At 37.2% G+C, this 13324-nt stretch overlaps 1 protein-coding gene across 2 annotated transcripts in view; it reads left to right on the forward strand.

The window, feature by feature from the left end:
• The window catches only part of LOC136871827 (E3 ubiquitin-protein ligase PPP1R11), a 79956-nt gene that overhangs the window by 17002 nt on the left and 49630 nt on the right, over window positions 1-13324 (forward strand). The window lies entirely within an intron of this gene.

The following is a 13324-nucleotide window of genomic DNA, read 5'->3' on the forward strand; positions in this document are numbered from 1 at the left end:
AATTCTTGAAATCCTGACCAGTCTGTACTAAAGTCTCCACCAGACAACTTCCTGAAATTGCCTGTTTTTGATAGGATTTCAGTGAAATCAGATCTTTCAACCTTCACATGTTACTTAAAGAAGCATGCATGTATATTATCTTTCCTTGCCTTCCTGAGTTACATCTTCCATTGTTTTTTAAATTTTTTTTTTTTCTAATCCCAATGGTGCTTGGTTTGCAGTGTTGGGAGTCTTGCTCTCTTTGCCATTCATGGTTCTTCCCTTTCTATACGTTATGCAGTAATTATTTAAGGGTCAGAGAAATCTCCTAGCGAGTTGGCCGTGAGCTTGGATTCGGAAGATAGTGAATTCAATTCCCCCACCGACAGCAGCCCTGAAGATGGTTTTCCGTGGTTTCCCATTTTCACACCAGGCAAATGCTGGGGCTGTAGTATCTTAATTAAGGCCATGGGCACTTCCTTCCCAATTTCAAAGAGAAAGACTGTTCTTTTCATGAATCTACAAGACCATCCTTTGCTTGCTTTAACCTGTGAGATTTCTATATTGCTTTTCTCTGGGATCTCCAGCCCCTTTAACTGTAGCACTTTGTACAAAACTGAATAGCTATTGTTACTTATATTTTAACAGTTCTTTTTCTGGATACTAGCCTGATTTTGGTCCCTGAAATGATAAAGCTTTCTTCTCGGCACACTGCTACTGTTGTTTTTGTTTACACCAGTAGCGTAAATAATTGCATAATTGCTGTTATTTCTGCGAATACTATTGCTCTTAATTTAAACTGTGCATTATAACTTCCATTTTTCTTATCCATGTGCATGTCTCCTATGTGGTTACTGCAAGCATACTAGTGATGATTGCATAAACCAATGCTATAGCTATATATATTTATCTCGATCTTCTAGCTTCCCTTCTTTTCTCAATAATTTACTTCAAATTATTTTCTTTTCAGACATTCACTTCAAACCAAATTAAACAATAGATCACTATATCTGACCAAAAGGAATCCCTGTTCAAATTACGAATGTTCCCCTTCAAGTAACAAAAAAGTTACTACCCATATTACATTGAGCAAACATAAATTATAAATCAAGTTACTTGTCTACGCAGATAGGGGTACCAACTCCCAGATCAACTCAGAACATTTGGCTGCTGTAGGAGTGACGACATAGTTTGGCATCAACCACAGCAGTTTTGATATGTCATTTAGTTTCAAGTTTGGATGTGTTATTCGGACTTCATCATTGTTTTAAATTAAGATTTGAATTGTGGCATACCAGTGTTTAATTTATTATTGGTTATATGTGTGCATATGTCTTCCAATTGTAGCATGACTGAAGATGATCCAATATATATGGGGTCGAAAATAGTCCCAGTTTTATAAGGTAGTGTACAAACTTATGGTATTGAATAGGTGGACCCTTCTCTACCCTTTGATAACTATGCGTAGATTGCCGAGCAATCTTGTTACTGAGTGTTGCTGCTCGAGTTTCTCTACCAAACTGATAACTGGTGTTTGAAACAGTAGGGCTGTGGCTAGAAAGGTGTTGTTAAGCCATTCTGGTCTGAACCTGAATATCCCTAACAAAGGTTCTGGACTGGGCATTTTTAAAGGTTTTAAAAATGTTGTTTGTTTCACGTCAGGTAGTACTTTAAATTTTAAAACTGTTTATATGTTTTGTAAATTTAAAATATCAAATAGTCTACTAAGTAAGTAGGCCTACAGGTTTCTGGAATACTGTTATATGTACCCTATTTTGATCATGTAAAATATGCATTGCAATTACATAACAAGAATGAAAATGATAAAAAAAAAGTAATCATTGTTCAATAATAATATTAATAAAATAATGAAAATCTTATAAAATTTTACCATATAATCCCATATACCACCCGCACTGTTTTTCTCGAAAATATCACTTCTAAAAATAGGATGCGGGCTTTTCATTTCGAGGTCGATACTTTACACGTCTTAGAAATGTTACTTTTTTTTTAGCGTTTGTTTGAAAATAAGTTGGCATGTGTGTACCGTATCATTCTCTCTTATGTATTTCATGTGATAATTGAGATTTGTTCTATAATATATTGTGTGTAATACTTTCCTAACTTATAACTTTCCTAAAAGTCACCTGTAGATTATAAGCTCATTAAAATTATTTCTAAGTATGGAACAACCCTCAAATCAAACATCAGCACACTCGTGGTCACCATGACTTGGCACCCAAGCTTCTCAGCATGTGCTCCCCCAACCCCAAATACACTTTCACTTTTACTGTAAGCGCTCGGCGGCAGTCAGTCTGCAGTCTCGCGTTCTTAAGAGTGCCACGTGTAAACATGAATTCAGCAAAGCATTTGTGGTCTTTTATTGTAAATGAAAAACCGAAAGTTGTAAAGGAAGCTGAAATGATCGAAATTCGTGTCACCGGTAGGAAATATGATTAGATGAATCTTGTATTCGAGATTGGATTAAGAAGAAAGATTTTCTTTTGAACAGTAGTTGTGATCTTAGAGCTTTCTGCAGACAGAGTTTCCTGAAATTGAAAGGATTAGGTACAAATACGTAACAGAAAGGCGGGAATTGGGATACGGCGTGTGTACCAAAATGTGCCAATCAAAAGCATTGGAAATCCCAAAGGAACTTTCTACGCCAGAGTTTAAAGCAAGCCGAGGGTGGATCACAAATTTCTATATGAGGAATGGATTGAACATTAAAAGGCATATCACAATTTCACAGCCTATGAAGAAAAACTGTTTTCCTTCCAGTGCCATATAATTCGGTTGCAAAAGAAAAATTTGTATCTGCTTTCCCAAATTGGAAATGCAGATCACATGCCCGTCTATTTCGAAATACCATTGGACAGTACTGTGAGTGTTAGGGGGTCAAAAAGTGTTACAATCAGAATGGGTGGTAATGGAAAAGAGAGGTTTTCATAATATATACTTGCTGATAGGACTAAACTTCCACCGTACATTGTCTTAAGAGAAAGACACTTCCAAAAGAAAATCTACCTGCTGGTGTTATCGTCAGAACTCCGGTTGGATGGACAGTCTACTAGTGGAAGACTGGCTGAAATGTGTTTGGGAATGTCGCCCTGGTGCGTTGCTTCAACAGAAAAGCTTGCTTGTTATGGACAGCTACCGCGATCACACAACAGAAGCTGTGAAGAAGCAAAACAAGGACGCAAAAACCAATCTAGCAATCATTCCGGGCGGATTGGCACCTATGTTACAGCTGTTGGATGTCTGTGTAAACCATCTGTTCAGAGCAACCTTGAAACAGCTGTATACCGAGTGGGTGGTGGCTGACAATCATGCATTGATGCCCGGAAGTTCAACTGCTTTGTTCGTGTGTAAAGACAGCGAGGGATCATATCTCTGGTGACATCGTCCAGAAAGGTTTCCAGAAGTGCTGTATTTCTAATGCTATGGATGGCAGCAAAGACAACGTTGTGTGGATAAGTGATTGTCAAAGTTATGGTGAAAGCTCCGAAGTTGATACTTCTGATGAATGAAGTGTTGACTATCATTCTATGATTGATAACTTTTTCCGTGTGTGGTTTAAATAATTTATTGGGTATTGTTTCGACGACACTTAAAAACTGTCTGAATCTTAAATTTGTGAAACATACGTAGTGAAATGACATTCTTGTTCTGTAGCAAATATTGTAAATGAATTTGGGTGAAACTTTTTTAAAAATTTTGTACATTAAAATATAGGGTGCCAGTCTTATTCAGGGGCAGGTGGTACTTGGGATTATACGGTATTTTTCTCAAAACCTCAAAAGACTTCTGTTCGAGAGAAAATAGTCTTCTAAACATAATTTGCCTTTTTGTGATAAACTTCAGAACAATCCAGCATACGAAGTCCTACCTCACATATTGGACAATAATATGTTATCTCTTTCCTGGCCCATTTACCACTTGCCTTCTTGCTTCTGCCCCACACACTTTGCAGCTTCTACAGGGTCTGGCCTTATTCCCAGTTGGTGGAATTTTTCTCCCAAAATGCCTTCCGGTGAGTCGGCCTGTTGTTGTTTCACTGTCCATGGCAACAAATTCTTCCCCTGCTACCAAAAGCAGTGTCCCACCAACAACACACATGAATTTTTCAAGGTCCAAGTTTCTTGAACAGTATGGAGCTATTCACTACCCCTCGAATGAAGAGATGAAAAAACGGCTTCTTTCACCACATCATTGTTTTCCTCTTGAATGGATAGTAGACTACAAGCTGATCATTATGGTCCACTCCAAGTTTATTTGCGTTGTAGTCCATTATAGTATCTCGCTTCGCCATACCTCTCCTTACATAAAATAAACTTCATTATAAAGCCCGTATTGTCGTGAGTATACGTTGAAGGTTAGGTCAAATGTTCCACCTTTACAATACCAAGATTCTTTATTAACTAAATATTTACATGATTTTTAATTATATCGGGACATGTTTCGTCTACCTTGTAGACATCATCAGCCATAAAAACTTTTGAGAAAAAGCTACAAGGACAAGGACAAAGTAACACATTAAAATAATTCGGATAACCGAATATGTCATTTAAAATGGTGAAGAATTCAGAACTGTTTTGAGCACAGCACTTAAGAATACCGTTGAAATTAAAATTAAAATTGTCCACATGGGATGATTCAGTAAAAACTTTGCGTTAAGTTCTTCCTTTTTGTGTGATGTGTTAATATATAATATTCTGTTATGTCGTGAAGGCTTGATAATGAATTGCACAATGTTCATTCCAATAGGATAATAACGATGTATAAGAAATCCAGCGAGCATATGTTAAAGCCGTCTTATTGGTGTAGTGTTGGCATTTCCTGTTGAGAAGTTAGGTGGAAAATTTGAACGTGATGACGTAATATGGAATGTGCAGTAGAGGGCCCTAGAATAAGAAAGATAGCTGTTGTTAGTGTTAAAATAGGCAAGTTTTTGTGTCTTGAGATGTAAAGTAATGAAAAAATGAAAAATGAGAAGTGCGGCACATCTGATTACTTACGTTCTCGCCTGTCTGACGGCGACTAGTTCAGTGTGGAAGCCTGTGGTTGACTGAGAGCGAACTATGGAGGTCGTGTGTGAAGGGAGCCGCCATGAGGGGAAATTAGGGGAAGGTTAGGATCAGTAGGCGGGAAGCCGTCACATGGAAGCTTGTTAGTGGTTTTGTCAAAGTAAGAACTATTGAGCAATGCCTCAAAAATTACGTTCGCAGTTTCGGAAATTTCATTCAAATTGTGAAAGGGATTGCATTTATGATCTATATTAATATAGATGTTTTCTAAAACATTGGGTAAAGTGCTTTTATTATGAAAATAAAGAATTTTTAAGTCCTGTTCTATGGAAGTGAAGGAATGATTGGATTCTGTCATGTGAGTACTCATGGCGGAGTACCTTCTATGTTTAGCGGCGTTGATATGTTCCTTATATCTAACTGAAAAGCCTCTTCCGGTTTGCCCAATGTAGCTCGCGGAACATTGGTTACACTTTAACTTATAAACGCCTGACCTATTATATTTATTCATAGTGTTGTTAATTTTATGTTGGTTGTAAAAAAGATTAGTATTATTGTTGACTGTTTTAAAAGCAATGTTGATCTTATGTTTCTTGAGGGTGTTGGTGATATCATAAATCTTACTATTTGTATAAGTGAAAGTGGCGTATTTGTCTGTTTTTCTTTTTGTTTCTCTAAGTAAAGTTGAACTGGATTTGTTAGTAATTTTATTGATTATCCTGTCAATGAAATGCCTGCTAAAACCATTTTTACTCGCTATTAAGCGGATAAATTCAAGTTCTTTTTTACGATTAGCATTTGATAAAGGGACGTGAATAGTTCTTACTTTGACAAAACCACTAACAAGCTTCCATGTGACGGCTTCCCGCCTACTGATCCTAACCTTCCCCTAATTTCCCCTCATGGCGGCTCCCTTCACACACGACCTCCATAGTTCGCTCTCAGTCAACCACAGGCTTCCACACTGAACTAGTCGCCGTCAGACAGGCGAGAACGTAAGTAATCAGATGTGCCGCACTTCTCATTTTTCATTTTTTCATTACTTTACATCTCAAGACACAAAAACTTGCCTATTTTAACACTAACAACAGCTATCTTTCTTATTCTAGGGCCCTCTACTGCACATTCCATATTACGTCATCACGTTCAAATTTTCCACCTAACTTCTCAACAGGAAATGCCAACACTACACCAATAAGACGGCTTTAACATATGCTCGCTGGATTTCTTATACATCGTTATTATCCTATTGGAATGAACATTGTGCAATTCATTATCAAGCCTTCACGACATAACAGAATATTATATATTAACACATCACACAAAAAGGAAGAATTTTAATGCAAAGTTTTTACTGAATCATCCCATGTGGACAATTTTAATTTTAATTTCAACGGTATTCTTAAGTGCTGTGCTCAAAACAGTTCTGAATTCTTCACCATTTTAAATGACATATTCGGTTATCCGAATTATTTTAATGTGTTACTTTGTCCTTGTCCTTGTAGCTTTTTCTCAAAAGTTTTTATGGCTGATGATGTCTACAAGGTAGACGAAACATGTCCCGATATAATTAAAAATCATGTAAATATTTAGTTAATAAAGAATCTTGGTATTGTAAAGGTGGAACATTTGACCTAACCTTCAACGTATACTCACGACAATACGGGCTTTATAATGAAGTTTATTTTATGTAATGATTATGCCAACCAGGCAAACAAAGCTAACACCTACTTGAATTTTAAGATTAAGCTATCAAAAATAGGCAAGGACATTGCTTTTTTGAAGAAATGTTTACATAATGGACTCATTCCAAATTTTTTGAAGTTCAATCAAAATAAGAACAACAGTTCTTACTGGCACAGAAAAACCCAATCTAGGTCTAATTCATTATGGATCAGGAATGAAATTAAGTTTCTACACAGGAAAAAATCTTTACTTAACACAAAGTTATATGAAGCACATCTGTTTGCTTCGTCCTCCCTAACCCCTCTAGAATGGGATTCTTTTCAGAAATTCGCTCTTACGAAGATAGAGAATGTAATTGTCAAAAAACAGGCCACTTTAGACAACAAATTCAACACACTTTTGCGTAATAATAGTCACAATAAAAACTTCCTTCCATACAATAGGCACATCAACGATTCCGACTCGGAAGACGTGAAGTTCCATGATCCGGTTATAAATCTTTCTGATGCCCAACTTAGCGCTTCGGATATCGAAATTTTAGAGAAGGGCCCTAAATTCAATTGGCCTACTGCTTTTAAGTTGAAAGATGCCATTACTATCACTGCCGAAACTGAAAACGCCATACAAAAACTACCAATTGACAGCCAAACAGAAATTAGACTTAATATTCGCAAAAAAATTTCTAATTTAATTAAAGTCAGCAAATCTACAGCTCCTTTATTTCCCAAAAAAGCCATAGACTCGTTAAAAAAGAAGATTAACGAAAATGATCTAATAGTCACGAAAGCGGACAAAGGCAATGCCACAGTTATTATGAACAAAGAAACTTATGTGCAAAAAACTGAAACCTTCTTTTCTGATAACTCTTTTAAACTGATAAAAAAAGATCCTACTAACAATATCCAAAAAAAACTTAAAACAATTATTGAAACAAACGTCCTTTATTCTTACTGAACATGATTCTCAAAAACTCATTAACATGAATCCCAGTATCCCCACAGCTAAAGCATTGCCTAAAGTCCACAAAATAGATATTCCCATAAGACCCATAGTTAACTACAGGAACAGCCCGACTTACAAAACTTCCAAATTTATTCATAATTTCTTGAAGAAATACTACAAATTTGAAAATCCCAACTCCATCAAGAATTCTATAGAATTTTGTAATTTGACAAAAAACCTAGAATTACAGCCGCAACAAAAAATGTACTCATTTGACATTAAAAACATGTATTCCAATATACCAGTCAAGAAAACTTTAAAGATCAAGGATAATTTTCAAAAACACAGAAAATTAAGCATACAAGAAATAGAAGAATTTTTAAATATTTTAGAATTTGTAACTTCCAACAACTATTTCACTTTTAATGGGAAAATTTATAAGCAGGATAGTCTTCCTATGGGCTCCCCGGCTTCAGGAATAATGGCAGAAATTTATTTAGACCACTTGGAAAATTCCAAAATTCTTAACAAAATTAAAGGTATCGTATTCTGGACACGCTTTGTTGATGATACATTTACTTTAATAGATCACAACATCTCCAACGGCGATATCGTTCTTGAACAGTTGAATGGAGTCGATCCATGGATCAAGTTTACTTCCGAAGCGGAAGTCAATAATTCATTAAACTTCTTAGATGTCACTATTAACAATAGCTCCAACAAATTCTCTTATACCATATTTAGGAAGCCCACCCAAACTATTAATACTATTCAACAAGACTCAACGCATCCGGAATCTCAAAAAAGAGCAACATTTTATAGTTTAATCCACAGAGCTTTTCACGTCCCTTTATCAAATGCTAATCATAAAAAAGAACTTGAATTTATCCGCTTAATAGCGAGTAAAAATGGTTTTAGCAGGCATTTCATTGACAGGATAATCAATAAAATTACTAACAAACCCAGTTCAACTTTACTTAGAGAAACAAAAAGAAAAACAGACAAATACGCCACTTTCACTTATACAAATAGTAAGATTTATGATATCACCAACACCCTCAAGAAACATAAGATCAACATTGCTTTTAAAACAGTCAACAATAATACTAATCTTTTTTACAACCAACATAAAATTAACAACACTATGAATAAATATAATAGGTCAGGTGTTTATAAGTTAAAGTGTAACCAATGTTCCGCGAGCTACATTGGGCAAACCGGAAGAGGCTTTTCAGTTAGATATAAGGAACATATCAACGCCGCTAAACATAGAAGGTACTCCGCCATGAGTACTCACATGACAGAATCCAATCATTCCTTCACTTCCATAGAACAGGACTTAAAAATTCTTTATTTTCATAATAAGAGCACTTTACTCAATGTTTTAGAAAACATCTATATTAATATAGATCATAAATGCAATCCCTTTCACAATTTGAATGAAATTTCCGAAACTGCGAACGTAATTTTTGAGGCATTGCTCAATAGTTCTTACTTTGACAAAACCACTAACAAGCTTCCATGTGACGGCTTCCCGCCTACTGATCCTAACCTTCCCCTAATTTCCCCTCATGGCGGCTCCCTTCACACACGACCTCCATAGTTTGCTCTCAGTCAACCACAGGCTTCCACACTGAACTAGTCGCCGTCAGACAGGCGAGAACGTAAGTAATCAGATGTGCCGCACTTCTCATTTTTCATTTTTTCATTACTTTACATCTCAAGACACAAAAACTTGCCTATTTTAACACTAACAACAGCTATCTTTCTTATTCTAGGGCCCTCTACTGCACATTCCATATTACGTCATCACGTTCAAATTTTCCACCTAACTTCTCAACAGGAAATGCCAACACTACACCAATAAGACGGCTTTAACATATGCTCGCTGGATTTCTTATACATCGTTATTATCCTATTGGAATGAACATTGTGCAATTCATTATCAAGCCTTCACGACATAACAGAATATTATATATTAACACATCACACAAAAAGGAAGAATTTTAACGCAAAGTTTTTACTGAATCATCCCATGTGGACAATTTTAATTTTAATTTCAACGGTATTCTTAAGTGCTGTGCTCAAAACAGTTCTGAATTCTTCACCATTTTAAATGACATATTCGGTTATCCGAATTATTTTAATGTGTTACTTTGTCCTTGTCCTTGTAGCTTTTTCTCAAAAGTTTTTATGGCTGATGATGTCTACAAGGTAGACGAAACATGTCCCGATATAATTAAAAATCATGTAAATATTTAGTTAATAAAGAATCTTGGTATTGTAAAGGTGGAACATTTGACCTAACCTTCAACGTATACCTCTCCTTTACAGCCCTTTGCCCTCACTGACACTTCAGACTCTACCTCCATGTTTTGAAGATAGAACAGTGACATCCCTCGTGTCTTTCCATTTGAAGGCTATCATGTTGGGTCTTTGATGGAAAGTCAACTCTCTCCTCTTCAATTTTGCAGGGACTAAACCTTTACGCATCTCTTTCCTGTTTAGTATTACAGTCCCTGTACCTAAGGTATCTCAATCCCATAACTGCACAACAGTTGGACTAGTGTAAAATCTGTCCATACACACACTGTGGCCTTTGCGAAAATAATCGAACGACACCCTTTCAAACAGAGAAACATTAGAATAGTCATTTCCACAACTAGAGTACACTTCCAAATTCATAGCATAACCTGAATTAGATTCACACACAAGAGAGAACTTTATTCCATACTTCTCTGGTTTGTTCTTCATGTACACGCGAAAGTGTATTCTACCACGATCGACAGATTTTGGGATGGGACAATTACACCAATAAACTGTTTCACCAAAGATTCAAAATATGGGGGGGATCATGACCTGGTTAATCATGAGGTATTTAAGTGTCATTGTTCAATTGCAGCGAGACATGTTCATCTTGAATCTGTTACGTGACAGTGGCTTGCTGGCAAATTATGTTTACAAAATCGGGGTTGTCGACCGGTAATCCTGCAGATTACTTTTTACAAGTAAGCTCCTTTTACATGACTACCAGCAGAGAGAAACTACTACACTCCAGCACCATTTTCCAGACTTATAGGCAACTCGCTCTAAGCGGAACGAGCCTAGGCCTGGTCGCTGGGTGATAAGGGGCTTGCTTTGCCTCCTACTACTGGTGGTAGATATCCATTTAAACCCTGGTCCTACTACTTGTGAACTGAAAGCAGATCTATACATCTGTTGTCAGAACGTGTGCAGCCTAAATAATAAGCTGTGTGATTGTGAACTATCTTTCTATCTTTGTCAGACTTAAGAGAAGTCAATGTGATTGGCTTGATCGAAACGTGGCTCTCGTGTGCTAGTGATAGTGAACTACCACTTGGTGCTAATTACAGCACATTTCACCAAGATCACTCTATTCCGGGTGGTGGAGTGATGCTAGAAGTGAACAGTACGTTACTGTGTAAACGAAGGACAGATCTCGAACGGGACTGTGAGTTAATTTGGGTGGAGATACTCTTTCCTCGACGCCCTGTACTTATGGGATTTTACTATAGGCCTCCAAACAGCCCTCTGTATGACCTTGAACAATGCCTGGATTCAGTCATCGCAACTCTCCCTCACGGCGAAGTAATTTTAATGGGTGACTTTAACTTGTCTATAAAGTGGTCTTCTCCCTCTACAAGACTGTCAGCTAACAACTGTGACACATACTGTATTTTATAGACAGCTTCATTAATGGCCTCGGATTGAAACGGTTGAATATGTACCCAACACCCTGGACCTCATGCTCTCCTCATTAGAACTTAAAAAACAATAACCCCAGGCAGAAACCTTTTTCTCTGCGACCACCAGCTCCTCGATGCTACATTCCTTCTACCCCAACCCTCTTCAAAGCCCCACAGCAGGACATCCTCCAGCCCTACCTACGTTTGGCACCGTGCCGACTGACCTGCAGTGTTTTCCCTGGAGCCTTCTCGAAATGGCTGATACCGAGTTGGCTCTTTACCTGTTGTATGACTGGCTGCAAGTTGCACAACAGGCTATTAATAGCAAATATCAACACTGGATATCACAAGTGACCAGACTGATATTAAATAACAAAGTGCTTGGCGCCTTTGGAAAGAATTCCCTAACCCACACACTCGCAGTACCTTCGTTAACATCTGCCGCCATGCGAGGTTTATGATCAGAGGAGAGTACAAGACACACATAGACACAGTCACTGAAAATGTCCGGAGCAATCCCAAGCGCTACTGGAGTATCATCAACAGAAGGAGAAGGATGGAGCAGATCCCTTTCAATGTGAAGCACAACGATACAATAGCAGATGGCGCCAATCGCAATGAACTGTTTAATGGGTACTTCTTCTCCACCTTCTTCCCTCCTTCACAAAAGCAACACCTCCCTCCCGTAGGTACAGTTTCAAACAGAACCTTATCGAGTATAACTACCACACCAAGCAAAGTTCATAACCTCCTTCAAACTCTTTGTACCAGTAAAACTACCAGTCCCGACACTGAAGATGAAAGAACAGACATTATGTAATGTCTACATTTCAACTGTTTAAGTAATGTTATGTTAATAATTGAACATCTGCTTATTTTAATTTTAATCAAGTCGTTGAGATTTTGAAAAACTTTTGCTGAAGAAGAGAATGATATGGTCAAGGACCGGTTTTCTAATCTTCCTTCAAAAGCAGAAATACGGCTTCCAAAATCTCCCTCAATGGCAGAGATAAGGCTTCCAAAATTTCCCTCAGTGGTAGAAATCGTCCCTTCAACCTGTTGCTTTATGCCGGAAACGTGGATTTCTACCTCCTTCTTGAGGTTCGTGATATCCCCTTCCAGCTGGCTTACTCTACTATTGATCTGGTCAACCTGTCTCAGTTTTGACCTGATGTCCGATACTGGTGCATTAATCGATTGGTGATGTCACTAATTTGCGATGAAATTTTGTCATTTACAGTTGAAATTTTCGATTCTAGACCCTGTTCAGCTTTGTAAACCTACGTGTACACTAGTGATATTTGTCCAGTTAAAACTGAGTTAGCTTGAGAAATTTGGTCTGTTAAGGTGGAATTGAGTGTCTGTATCATGTTTATTAGAACAAATTTTAGTAATATTTACCTCATCTTCTGATGTTTCTTCCGGATCTTCGTCGAACTCAATGAAATTTTTTTTTGGATTTTCTCCTTTTTCAGCGAGATCTTCCCGTAACCACGTCTGCAGTGATTTCTTTTTCCCGTTCGTCAGGAGATTTCTCTTGGTGAGTTCGTCTTTGAGCTGTTTCACCGACATGTTTTCTAGTATCATTTGCATTTTGATCTATTTCTCGCTACACTCGTATTCACTTGTAAATTCTTACGTCCTGCCCTACGGTCGCCAGTGATCTATCCAGAATGACGCACACAAAATACTGTCAGTTGGTACACTGATTTATTCACAATTATTTACAAATTTAATACACATAACCTTAACCCCTTAAGCGGGAAGCTCGGTTCACACTAGCTCACTCCCAGGTGGGGAGCGATTTCCCTGATTGAAGAAAATATTTAATTACTTGATTAAAAACAATCTTAGACTAAAATGAACTATTGAAGAGCCAAAAGAGAAATATTTACTTGAATATAATATATTTAATTGTTGAAAAATTTGATTATTTTAATTTTTCAATACTTTGTGCAAAAACGTACTAAGTGCTTTCACAAT

The sequence above is a fragment of the Anabrus simplex genome, chromosome 4 (assembly GCF_040414725.1).
Source record: "Anabrus simplex isolate iqAnaSimp1 chromosome 4, ASM4041472v1, whole genome shotgun sequence".
NCBI classification, from domain to species: Eukaryota; Metazoa; Arthropoda; class Insecta; order Orthoptera; family Tettigoniidae; genus Anabrus; species Anabrus simplex.